Source organism: Ambystoma mexicanum, chromosome 6p, assembly GCF_040938575.1.
Source record: "Ambystoma mexicanum isolate Mex_15411 chromosome 6p, UKY_AmexF1_1, whole genome shotgun sequence".
Classification (NCBI taxonomy): domain Eukaryota; kingdom Metazoa; phylum Chordata; class Amphibia; order Caudata; family Ambystomatidae; genus Ambystoma; species Ambystoma mexicanum.
In genome coordinates this window covers 169653830-169667105 of record NC_090935.1, presented here as the reverse complement: position 1 = coordinate 169667105, position 13276 = coordinate 169653830, and positions in this window count along the sequence as shown.

Here is a 13276-nt window from a genome sequence, read left to right as displayed (position 1 = left end):
ATGGTAGAAAGAAGTTTAAAAAGGACATCCTGGTCTTCAACCCAGGCCTCCCTATCACTGACGCCTATACCAGTGCCTCCTCCAGGCAAACTGTCACCAACATCCTCTTTGCCGTTCCCTCGCCAGATTTATGGACCTTATATATGGTCTCTGTGCTCTCTCCCTTCTCTTCCTCTCCCATTAATGGTGGCACTCAGAGGGAGGACCTCCTGAACTCCTTCCACTCCTCTAAGGTCATCATTAATGTTTATTTGAATGGCACCGTCTTGGTCCAAGGCCCTCAAGCCAATCTTCTCCTCTTTGATAGAAGCTTCCCGCGCCTCATCTACTTCCTCTCCTCTTTTGCTGTCCCTTTTCCACCCTCCAGGGCCTCCCCTGCTGTCTCCTCCTCGGCTACCTTAACCTCTCCTCCTTCCCTTTCTGCACCCCCTCGGGCTTCTTCTACACCTCTGCAGGGCATACCTCTGATTTGTTCCCCTCCCCGGAAGTCTTTCAAGGGCGGCAACCTTCTCCATATTGCCACTCTTAACTCTCGCTGAGCTGTCAAACACTCCTCTGACATCTGCCACCTTCTGGAGGAACTTGACCTTGACGTCCTCGGTCTCACAGAGACATGGTTCACGGCCAGCTCTGTCACAAGCTTTTACACTCTCCTCCCTGACGGCTACAAGATCCTCTCTGTGCCTAGGCCCAATCGTTCCGGAGGGGGTGCAGCCCTGATCTTCGCTGAGTGGATTCCTCCCTCTGTCATTCCTATGGAGGCCTACTCCTCCTTTGAATGCCTTGTCTGCAGGCTCTCTCTCTCTCCAAGCCATTCCCTTACTGTGGCCACCTGGTCAGATTGCCTCCTTCCCCTCTGAGTAGTCAGAACTCTCCTCTTCCCTCCTGGTCTCGACCACTCAACTCCTCCTTCTTGGAGACTTCAACCTCTGGACTCTTTCGCAACCTTTGTGACTCACTCTCTCTCACTCTCCATTCTCCCCTCTAGCCTGACTCACTCGGCAGGGCATACACTTGATGTTCTGATCTCTTCAGAACTTCCCCTTTCAATCCCTCTCACCACTCCTCTCTCCTGGAGTGATCACTTTCTCCTTTCCTCCCAGCTCACCCTCTCTATCCCTCAGGCCAAGCCTACTCCATCATTGCCACCCACCTTCTCGGTCATCAGACCCATGAAGCGCGTGTCAGTGGAGGCTTTTGCTGCCACTTTATCTCCCCCGCCTCCTCCTTTGGCTGACTCACACCCTGACACAGCCCTTTCCATGCTCCACTCTGCTATATCAGACACTCTCGATGTTCTTGCCCATGTCAAGAGGATCTGCCTGAAGCCAAAAGCCAAGTGCAACTCCTGGTATGCCTCAGAAATCGTCACCCTTAAACGCAAGTGCAGGGTGGCTGAGAGAAAATGGCTTGCTTCATGTACATCCTCTGACAAGCTGGCCTGCCGCCTGCTCCAAAAGCAATACCGGCTCTCTGTTCACACTAAAAAGAGAGCTCACATCCAAGCCCGCATCTCTGCGGCATCCAACAACTCGGTTGAACTCTTTAAAATCTGCATCTTGTCCTCTCTTTCACCCTCTACTCCCTGCACTTCCTCTGGCCCTTCTGCAGCCACCTCTCCTCCCTCCTTCTCTGCCCTTCCCATGTTCTCCCCAGATGAGGTTTCTAGACAAGTCAGATCTATGAAAGTCTCTTCAAAACAGGTTCACCAATGTTCCTCCAAATCCATTAAGGGCAACATTGACTCCCTGGCTTCTGCCCTTGCTGATTTCTGTAACCACTTCTTCACCACTGGAGTCTTACCCTCCCCCCAAAGCACTCCCTTGTGTACCCTCTTCTTAAGAATCCCTCTGCCGACCCTTCCTGTCCGGATAACTATCACCCAATCTCCATCACTCCTTTCCTGGGCAAACTCCTGGAAAGGCTGGCCATCTCCCAGCTTAATCTTCACACGGAATCTGTTGGTTGTCTCCACGACCATCAGTCTGGCTTCAGAGCTGCCAGAAGCACGGAAACTGCTCTTCTGAACATCAACGAAGACCTGTTCTCTAACCTTGATTCCAACACCCCCTCTGTCCACATCTTACTTGATCTCTCTTCTGCCTTTGACACGGTCAACCATGCCGTCCTGCTCAACCGTCTCCATGATAACCTGGGCATCACGGGTCAGGCCCTGGCGTGGCTGACTTCTTTTCTCTCCGATCGACCTTCCCAGGTCCAACTCGGGTCCTCCCTCTCCTCCATCTCTATCTCTACCTGTGGTGTTCCCCAAGGTTCTATCCTCTCTCCCGGGCTGTTCAAACAATACCTGGCACTTCTTGCCCACCACATTGCCGTGTTCTGCCCCAACTTCAAGTGCTACGCGGATGACACTCAGCTTATTTTCAGGCTACCCTCAGCCACCTCTTCTCCCTCTCTCACCTCTGACTGCCTGTCCGCCATCCAGGAGTGGTGTGCCCCCAACAATCACTGCTTGAATGCCAGCAAGACTGAGATTCTCCTCATTGGCACACCCTCCTTTCCCATCACTCTCTGGCCGGCCTCTCTTGGCCCTCCCCCTGCTCCAACCTCTGAGGCTAAAAACCTCGGGGTCATCTTCAACTTCACACTCTCCTATCTCCTCACATCTGTGATATCTCTAAGAAGTCACACTACCAGCTACACCTCCTCAGAGGTATTCTTCCTTTCCTCTCCTTCCCCCAGAAGCTCACTGTCTCCAGAGCTCTGGTTCTCTCCAAGCTAGACTATTGCAACAGCCTCTTTCTAAATTTGCCTGCTTCTACTCTCCGCCCTCTGCAGCTCATCCAGAACCGGACTGCGAGACTTGTCTTTGACCTCAAGCCCAGGGATCGTATTTCTCCAGGACTGAAATCTCTGCACTGGCTCCCAGTGGCTGTGAGGATTAAGTTCAAAACCCTCTGCATCGTCCACAAGGCCTTCTGGGGCCAGGGGCCTCAATACCTTCAAATCTCTCTTCCTAAATATCTTCCTTCTCGAGCTCTTCACTCATCCACCTCCAACTCCCTTAGGGTCAGTTGCTTCTCCAAGCAACGAGTTGGTGGTAGATCACTTTCTTTGGCCGGGGCCTCCCACTGGAACAGCCTCCCTGGCCCCCTGAAACTTGAGGAGAATCATCTCTGGTTCTGGAAGCACCTCAAAACCATTTTTCTTTGCTTCTGCTTTTTCTCATCCTCTCCCCTGCTGATTTCCTGGCTCATACTGACACTGAACTGGTTTACCTGGCTGCCCTCTGATCGTGGGCCCAGGTCCCCCCCCCTCCACCAGCCGCACACCTGCACTGCCCTCCTGGATACCCCTGCACTTGTGGACTGTTCTCTGTATCTCTACAGTCGTACCACGAGCACTTGACACCTGATGCCTTCACTTACCCTTCTCCCTTGCACTTGCCACCTGCTGGCCATACTTATTTTGTTATTTATTCTATTATCCCTTGTATTGCACTGTCCCCTTCCTCGTCCCCTCTGCACTTTCCCCTTCCCCCTTCCCATGCACTTGCGCGATCTGAATGACACTGGGCCTAGTAGGATCGGTGTCTGTCTTCCCTCAGGTACCCCTCCCTTGCCTCGTCGCGCTTTGAAACACCTGTGTATAGGCACGTTATAAATGCTTTATCATATCATATCATATCCACATCTTTCTTGGTGGACATACAACATTATATTATGGTCAACTCTACTCTGATCCCCTAGTGTCTGGCATGAGCCATTGTACATTTGATTTTGATTGTTATTTAGACCTGACATATCGGAGCGAAATCCCACTCAGGGGGAATTATCCAGATATCTAGGGCTAATGTAAAATTCCCTATTGCTGGGATCAACAAATTGGAATATAGGATTTGCGATGACGTCCTCTGTGGAGGCATGCCCCTTTGATTAGGTGTCATGTTGTTTCTTGCCTGAGTATGGGCTCATTCAAGAAGCATCTTTACAGATTTTACCTCTAAAATGGGTGGTGTGGGTTCTTTAGATTTTGGCTTTCTCTCCTTATTCTTAGGTCCTTCCTCTCTCTGACCAAATACCACTTCATATAGTTTGGTCCCCTGTTCTATTATCCATTCTAGTAGTTTTCCCTCTCAAATTCACTACTTAACTGGTATACAATTTCTTTTTGGAGTCCATAAAAGTATGCAGTCTTAAATTCTACGGAGGTAGGGTTAAAGGCCACATCAAAGTGTGAAAAAGCTCTTTTCATATGTTGGAGGCATTGGTGAGTAGACATTTCAGGCTTCGCCGTCATAGTATGAGCTGCATTTTTGGCCTCCTGTATGGACTGATAAGGTGAGAACTGATGTCTAACTTCCTTCTCAAAGTCCACCCAATGCAAATGTTCCTGTTCATTGAGATCCCGAATGACACTAACAGCTGCTGAATCAAGAGTTAGGTGAAACTACTGTCTGTTTTGTTCCCCAGGTATCTGGAAGGCTTTAAATATATCATGAACTGTTTCTAAATGGTCTTCCATGCAACAATCTCCTCCCTTTTTGAATGGTTTAATCAAAGTCTTGATAGACTTCATGATTTTGATAGGGCTACATGGTGCATTCTGATGTGTGTCATTTTGTCACTCATTTCTGTTCTCTTATTGGCAGGAATGATTGCAACTATTGACTGGTGATTTATTCACGACCGTTGGGCTATAACCAGGTCTGGCCACAGGAACAACTGTTGGTACATTGCTCCCATGGATAGAGCTGTAGTTGATATCAATTCCATTGAATGTAGTCCCTTGTCACCTTCCCTGAGATTTTAGACTAAAGATTTGCTGTTCTAGGTTCTTGCACTGTCCATTAAGCTGTTCTGCCTCAAGGCAGAGATCAGAATTCTCATCCCTGACCTTATTGATTATTGCTTGTAATTCATTTATTTGTGCTTGACACTGGTCAAGCGCCTTATCCTTCTTGTCATTCTCTTCCAGTAATTTGAATATCTCCTGTTCCACAGCCTGGAATTCTATGTCTTTTTCCATGTTATATTCTCAAAGGGGTTGTATTTCCGAAATGGAAACATCTTTGTCTTGTCTTATTTCACTTAAACGTGATTTTAAGTGGGTTAATTCTTGCTCACTCTCATTAAATGGTTTCTCTTTCTGAGCCAATTGAGTAGCCATATTGATGCATTTATATTGCAATTCTGTGTTTAGCTTCCTCTATTCTTGTACTGCTTTTAGCTGCTGCACCTAATCACGTGCATTGTCCAAGCTGCACTTTAACTTACCAATCACTTCATTTTCATTTGTCTGTACTTTTAGGGATCCATGCAACAAAAACCACAACCTTGTGCACAATCTGATAATGCAGATTTTCTCCTCCTTTCAGCCTAATGCTCGGAATAGTCTCAATAGCCATACCTGCACAATGCTCCGTTCATCAACATTTTTTCAATTGCCTCTTTTCCTACCCCAGTGCTTATCCTGTCCTTCCATATTGTCGCATTTTCTGAAGACCAAACCGCATGGGCAACAAACTTTGCCTCAAGATAGTTTGCCAATTCAGGAAACTCAGCCTTGATTTGGGACATGGTGACACTATTGTGTGAGTCAAATAAGCACATAGTACTTCAACACTTCACTGCACTAATTCAATGAATAGGTGCACAGTATGGCTAGGCCTATAATGCAATTCAATGCTCAGTGACTGTTTTAAAGTTTCCCAATGGCCAACGCTCCAAATCTGTGGGGTTTATTTTGCGGTTACACCTAACTTTGTGGTATTTTTATTATGGTGATAAAGAGTGTTAATATGTTGTGTTAGTATCTCTGTTACACTCACCTGGTCTCTACGGGATGTTGGGGCACAGTTGTAACCCTCCCTGGAATTGGTTCCCCTTGGTCAGGCTTCTTCCCCATCTCCTGTGTTGTGGACTGCGCTGGTTGTTGGTACTGCCCCTGCGAGAATACGAGAGGCTGTGAGAATGTTGTGATATGACGTTGGTCTCCCTCAAACCCTTCTTTCCAGAATGTGGTGAGCATGCACCTACCCATATAGTCTCACCTGTTTAATTATGATGGCAAGCTCTACGTCCTGCTTCTCACTTCAGGGGTGCTTTTAGATAGACTGAGTTTCATCACTGGTCCATGTGCGTGGCAGCCCAAACCGGCTGTAGCTGAACCACTTCGAAGGTTAATATCCTTCGATAATGATTATTTTCCGTATCCTTTTGTAATGTCTTTTTACTTGATTATTGTCCGTATCTTTTGTAATGTCTTTCCTTTTCCCCAATAGGGTATATGAGGCCCAGCGGTAGTTGCAGTGCAAGAAGCGAGCCCCAATGGAGAAAAAGGGAGTTCATGATGTCCCAACAGGTGGTAAGTTTGGTTCTTAGGTCAATCGCGAGGATTGGTTTGAGCGCTACCTTAGCGTAATGTCTCCATAGTTTTTCTAACGTTATTTTATCCTTTTCTCTTGCAGGGATGGTCTGGCGAAGTCAGACTGGAATGTTGTTATCCGGAGACCTGCCGGCGGATGAAAGATGCCTGGATCTGCGATGAAGCTGGCTGAAAGTAGACCCCCGAGTTGTGTTGTGACTGGGAGCCGGAATACAGTAAGGATATGCTCAGACTGCAGTTGCTGCTGCAATCAGGTAACAATGTGTTCCGACTGAGGTTGCTGTTGGAATCAGGCAAGGATTCGCTCTGACTGCAGTTGCTGCTGGAATCAGGTAAGGATGCGCTCCGACTGCGGTTGCTGCTGGAATCAGGTATGAATGCGCTCCTACTGCAGTTGCTGCTGGAATCAGGTAAGGATGCGCTCCTACTGCGGTTGCTGCTGGGATCAGGTAAGGATGCGCTCTGACTTCGGTTGTTGCTGGAATCAGGTAAGCTTCTGGAATCAGGTAAGCTGCTGGAATCAGGTAAGGATGCGCTTCAGGAGGCGGTGACCGTTACGCTGCTGTAAGCAGACAAACGTGAAGCCCCTGTATGTGGGCGCGGCAGGCTTAAATAGCCTGGTCCCAGCCATGCCCATTTGTTCCGACTCGTGGCCCCACCCTGTCACTCTTGTGCAGCCCAATTTACTCCTATGCCCATGCCCGACCTGGAGGCATGTGGAAGCCTTGCGGTGGAATAAAAAGGCACGTCCAAAAGAGCCAAGACTGGGTCCAACTAGACCTTTGATATAGTGGACCTTGTGGTCCTTGCCCAGTGACCATGACAAGCTATTGTCATAATTTGCTGGGGTATTACTTGGTAAGACTAACTTCAGAATATCACCTAACAATTATTTTTACCAGGGCCACTCACCATAACAGACTAATGGACTTGATACACTCTGGGTAGATAATATATACCCCCTCCTCGCAGTATTTTATATACAATACCACACTATGCCCTTGTGGCTGAGTTTCAAAATCATAAAACAAACCAACTGAAATACTGCACAATCATTCACTTTCTAGCTAGATAGTTCACATCACTTACTCCCCTTTGGGATATTTCTAGTCACACACTCGCCTCTTTCTGTAGGTCAAATAAAATGATTTACTGCCGCAAAAATGCATCAGAACACCAAGTGACTTTAAAATGTGTTGTTTTATCATAAAAGATATAAACGTACAATTTACACATGGCAACAGTTATGCATATAGCACGTTTTAAAGTCCAAATGTATTGCAATTACACATTTAAAAAAAATAATAAACTGTGCCCAGTCTTGCCATTCGTCTTCAAAAGTGAGGAACTTGTCAAAAAATACACTTCGAGGAAAGAGAAAACAAAAAAGCAATGGCATTTATATAATTGTGAAAGTGCATGCACATTTAACATCGACAGCATGTCAAATGAAATGACCTAGCTCCCTGACTTACTGACCGACAGACAATCAAATAACCCCTCACTTTAGACTTATATTTACCCAGATATGCTGGCAATATTTCTGGCTCACCTGAACATGGGAATCCCCATCAGTCTTTTTTGCCTGCCTCAGTCAGGGTCGGCCACTCAGATAAGAAGTGCTACGGCACCAGGCAACTTGCCAGCACTCAACTCTGTTTTCCTGTCAGCCCCCTGTTCCACTGTCTCTTCTCAGTGCAGAGTCCGAGGATGTCTGATCTGACTACACCCACTCACAGCCTTATTAATAGGTTCTTCTGTCAGTCAATGCAACACCACCCCATCTGGATCCACCCACATCACCCAATCTGCTCTGTGCATTTTCCCCATTGTACTAACTGCATTTCTGAAAACTAAAGGTTACATTTATTTTTCCGCAATCTGATTTCACAATGCTTTGCATCAGCAGAGCGGAACTTCATATTTGTTTAACTTACTGCACAAAATTCAGTCTGTACAACACTCCATTTTACAAAGCACCATGCATTTTCCAAAACTTTCCTGGTTTTTTCCACATAGACTAATGTGCACTATTTGTTATTAAGGGGACACATTACTGGGGTTGGATTACTATGTTTACATGTTAGTATTAGTTTCAATGCAAATCAGTCCATTGAAATATCCTGAAATAATATTCATTTTTAAGCTTGTGCTCTGCATTTCTGTGCTCTCTGCATTTTCCATCATGCACCTTATGCATTGGCAATCATGTGACTTGTGCATTTCTGCATTTCAGCATTTCTGTCTAAGAACTACACTAAGACCCACACTACAGCTACATGTGGATGCTAAATTAATACACCTGTGCAAGTCAGAGCCCCTAAATTCAGAGCCCCTACTCCTACACTCTAAACTGCAGAGTAATTCTAAAATGTAACCTTGACATTGAGCAATGTTTAATCAAGGGAGCAATTGGTACAGTTGCTGGTTTCCAACCAAATCCACACAACAACATTCATCTTGTCAAAATCCACTTTGACAAACTTGCAGAAGTTAAAAGTACAGGCTGCACAACAGCACACATTATTCTTTTCAAAGTACGTACGCAGAGGACAATTCTCTCTATCTCTTGCATATGCTACACATGTAGCAATCAATCTTCTCTTCCACCAATTGTTCAGAACATTTACTTAAATGGCTCGGACCAGTTGTGTTTGCAAATGCTCATCCTTCATACAAATGCCACAAATAGTCCTGACAGCACCTACAGTGCCTCATGTATAAAGCAAGAATTGGACGACTGTGCAGAAATGGTAATACTCACTATAAACACAGAACTCGAAACAAAAAATCATCCCTATGAATGAAACATACATGGACTGTCTGCAACCATGTTTCCAAAGAATACATCCTAATTATCCATAACAGATTGTGAATCCATTCCATTTCACCAGCTTCTTCGGAAAGATACAAAGCATGGCATATTATGCTCTATCTGCAATCAGACAAAGGCTCCAACATACAAACAGATGTACATGGCCAATATGTGATACTAATGCTTTTACGGTGCAATGCAGATGGTACCAACACTAACTACAGCTCACTAGCTTTATAGATTGCCAAGCATCTCTTGGCAAGAAACCCTTCACAACAGTAGGCATAATATACCACACTGGTTCCACAACCACTTCAGGCCACTATACTGCATATGTAAAAATAAAAAGTGGTTGGTTTGAATGTTATGCTCATTATGCTGTTGTGCTCAAGTGGATGGTTTGATGGGTTATGAACCGTCTGAAGAATAAAAGACTAACTCCATTAGTACACCCATGTTCATAGCTACTTTATTGCTCTTGAAATGGGTAAGCAGTTAACCAGTGTCATCTCAGAACGCAAAGAGGTAGATGGACAGAGAAATTTCTAACAGTCCCTGCCTTTCATACAAGATGTCCTTAGTATTTGATGGTGCACCGCCTGTATATTAGTGAATAGAATAAAAAATACTTATTTTTTTTAATCCCTAAGGTAGGAGAACCATGATTTTACAATGTTCCCGGTATTACTTTTGTAGAGTGGAAACGACCAACTTGTGGAGCCTTGTTTGGGTAAAATTGAAGAGATAGGGATAGACCACTGAGTAAGTATTTGTGGCAATGCAATGCTTTATTAGCCTGTAGTTTAGATGTCTATACTAAAATAAACACCCCAGTTTAAGATAAATTAGATTACTGTGAAGACCAAACCAGTGGGGGGACTAGCATAATAGTTGTATCTCCCTATTGATATTGTATAGTATGTGGCAAGAATGTCCCAACCATCCCAACGTGTATGTCAGCCGGTTTTGTGGGTGTTAATTAGTGTTACCACTTTCTTCAGGAATGTCTTCTTTTATTTAAAAAAAATAAAAGGAGGCTTATGTAGATAGATATTGTGGCATATTCCAAGTCAGCCACAACTATCATATACCAACATAGAGTATGCTGAGTTCGCCTTCAATTGAATTGGTGAGAGATAATTTTGAACCCTTGAAAAAAAGTCAAAGAGATGGGATCACGTTCTTGCTTAAAGTGTAACACAGACAATTTTGTTTTCATCTACTCAAATTAACATTAATATTCATGTATGTTTAGATATATATATTCTACTCACAGGTCACAGATCTCCCTGGCACCCAAGTGTAGGTTGTGAGTGTCTGAGCAGATTTCCTAAAGCAACTATGAACACCTGTGAGGCTTCATAATACAATGTTACATACACAGGTGAGTCTATGCAACACAGTTTGGAATCATAAAAATGTACGCAAAGAGAAATAAAATGCTGGTAATATGATGAGAACACGCCCATTCAAATATGGATGCTCTTCCGAATTTAGCTAACTCACCCTGTTAAAGCAGATACCACTAACATGCTGACAGTGTGTTGTTCTGTACTTTTTTATACCCTGATGTTCAGACCCACCACGCTCTTAAATCCTAAAAATGTCAAATGTAAATTGACTGCTTGTTAATGGTATGAACCCCACAAAAAAGATATACACATACAGAGGGGCCAATACGCTTAAAGGAATGGTTTGGTCAAAAAATGTTATTGCCCCTACGGGTCGGCCATGTGTTTTTAAGCCTAAATCGGTCGATTTTAGAAAAATTTCCTACGGACCTTACCTGAGTTTTCGTCCATTAAACGCACGCGAAAACAGGCATCAGGGAGCTGCCATTTTGTGATAATCCTATCATTTCCCCCATCGCCCTGGCTGACCTGCTTTTGCGGCACTAAATCATATTCCCCGCCCCTGAGCCTGACATTATCAAAACATTCATATTCCCCGCCTATCTCCGTGATGTTTCTGTGCTGCGTAGGCAAAATCGTGCAGTCTTCTTCTACGCGACTTCACACAGAACCCGGAAACCAAGACAGATCAACTCACAACACAGCGCGCCACAATTCGGAATATGAAACTGTACTTTAAAATCAAACAGCAACACGGTACATTTGGTAAAGTACATTTATTTGACATTAAATGTTTATAGAATATTCAGCAATTGCCATATGAACTCCGAAAGTCATTAATTTTCTTTTATCTCTATCCGCAAATCCGTAAAAGTTTATCGTGAGCCACGCGCTGTTCCTTTATGGTACACAGGGTGTTGGTTTTCGTTCAAAGAAGCACTTTTGTCGCACGTTGAACCGCAAGGCTGTTTCATCAAGTAGGCACTAGGCCAGTGTAAAGGTTGATATGTTGCTTCTAGCCTTCTAACCGCTAGTACCGCGTAAGGGCATATGGGCCCTTGGCAATCATCCCATAAGATCATCAGGATTGTGCAGTTGTTTACATTAAGCTGCCGGTGTCTGAAACTGGTGGCAGTGGCAAAAGGGAAGGATATACCTGTTTTGAAAACATAAAATGTATAATTAGTCTCGCCAGCCGATCTTTATTAATATTATTTATTACGGCCGAGCTGAAACTATTTGCTTTCAAGGATAGTGCAATGGAGTATATTCGGCTCTAAAATCAATGCGAAAACTAACAAAATAAATCGAGGTTAGTACACAATGAGAAACAACTTTTTGTCTACATGCGTGTGGAATGTGGACCTGCATGCCCATGTACCCGCTACAAGGACAATCCCACAAACGTTTTCCAAGCTCTTCATTCATTCATTTATTCATGCATCCATTCATTAATTTTTCATTCCGGTATAAAAGCGTCTAAAGAGATACTTACATCATATTTGCAATTTCCATTGTGTCTCTGCGTAATGCAGTCCGTAAATCCCACTGTGCTCTTGACAACGATTTTTCGTATACTCAACTAACTTGAAACTCGGTCTAGTTTCAGAATTTTCTGCCTTATCGTCTTTTACGTTATTGCACCCCCCCCTTCAAATGAAGTTCTTTCGGCATTGGTCCCTGTCTCTCAAGGTAAAAAAAAACAATAGAACCTCATACTGCCAGTTCGAGTTGTGGGCCTCTTCAGGGCGCGAGTTGAAAATCAAAGCCGCTGACCTTCACTAGAAATGAGCATACATTCTTTCTTTGCAACATCCCGTAGTAAAGCCATCTGTGAGAACTTGAAGTTTCGAATCCATCTATGTAGTGCGCCTCAATGTACAAATGCGAACTGGCTTCTCTTCAATCTGCAACGGCTCGCTTGGCGCATTCTAAGGCCCCCAATTTTGTCCTCGTTGTCTGCGAGCTTTGAAGCCCCAAAGAACCATAACTATTGAGACTTTTAATTTTTTGGGGAAGGTCAGGGAAAGTATAAAGTACCCGAGGAGTTGAGTTGAAAGTGAAATTTATTGTTTGTTTGTTTTCTTATTTGCAATACACAATCCTCCCCTCGGTTAACAGTGGCCAGCATTTAGAAGAGATTGCGAAAATTAGTTACATCAACAAAAATATATACATACACATATAGACAAGGTCAGCAATATGAGGTGAATAGAGAGAGAATTCAAAGATGACACCCAGGTTTTTCGGCACCCAGGATGGTGAAGGTAGGAGTTAGGGTTAGCGTACTTTGTATGCACACTGTACAATAACATTTATTTACAAAAAGACAATCGTATTACAATTATTTAAACCGGGATTTGTACTTCACAACCAGCTCTCTTTGGGTGGACATGGCACAGTGGCAATGTTGGGTGGCAATGGATCAGTGCTCTGCACAGAAACGGTCAAAATTCCATATATGTGCTTCTCTAATACAGCAACAATAAGGCTTTTGACAAAGTCGAACTCCATTTCCTCATAGACTGGTTTGATCACCCATTGCTTACTTCTTTTTGAAAAGGCCTTAATGTAGCGAGGCATCCTTACATTACCCTTAGTCCTAGATTGTTCACGGCCGAGATTCTAGTTATGGGCCAAGACCGCTAGTAGAGTCCTATGTCTCATGCCCTGTATGCTGAAATGCAAGCCCTTTGGCTTGTACTTTAGGCACATATTGTGGAACACCTCCAAACCTCCTGTGTGACAGAATTCTGTCAGT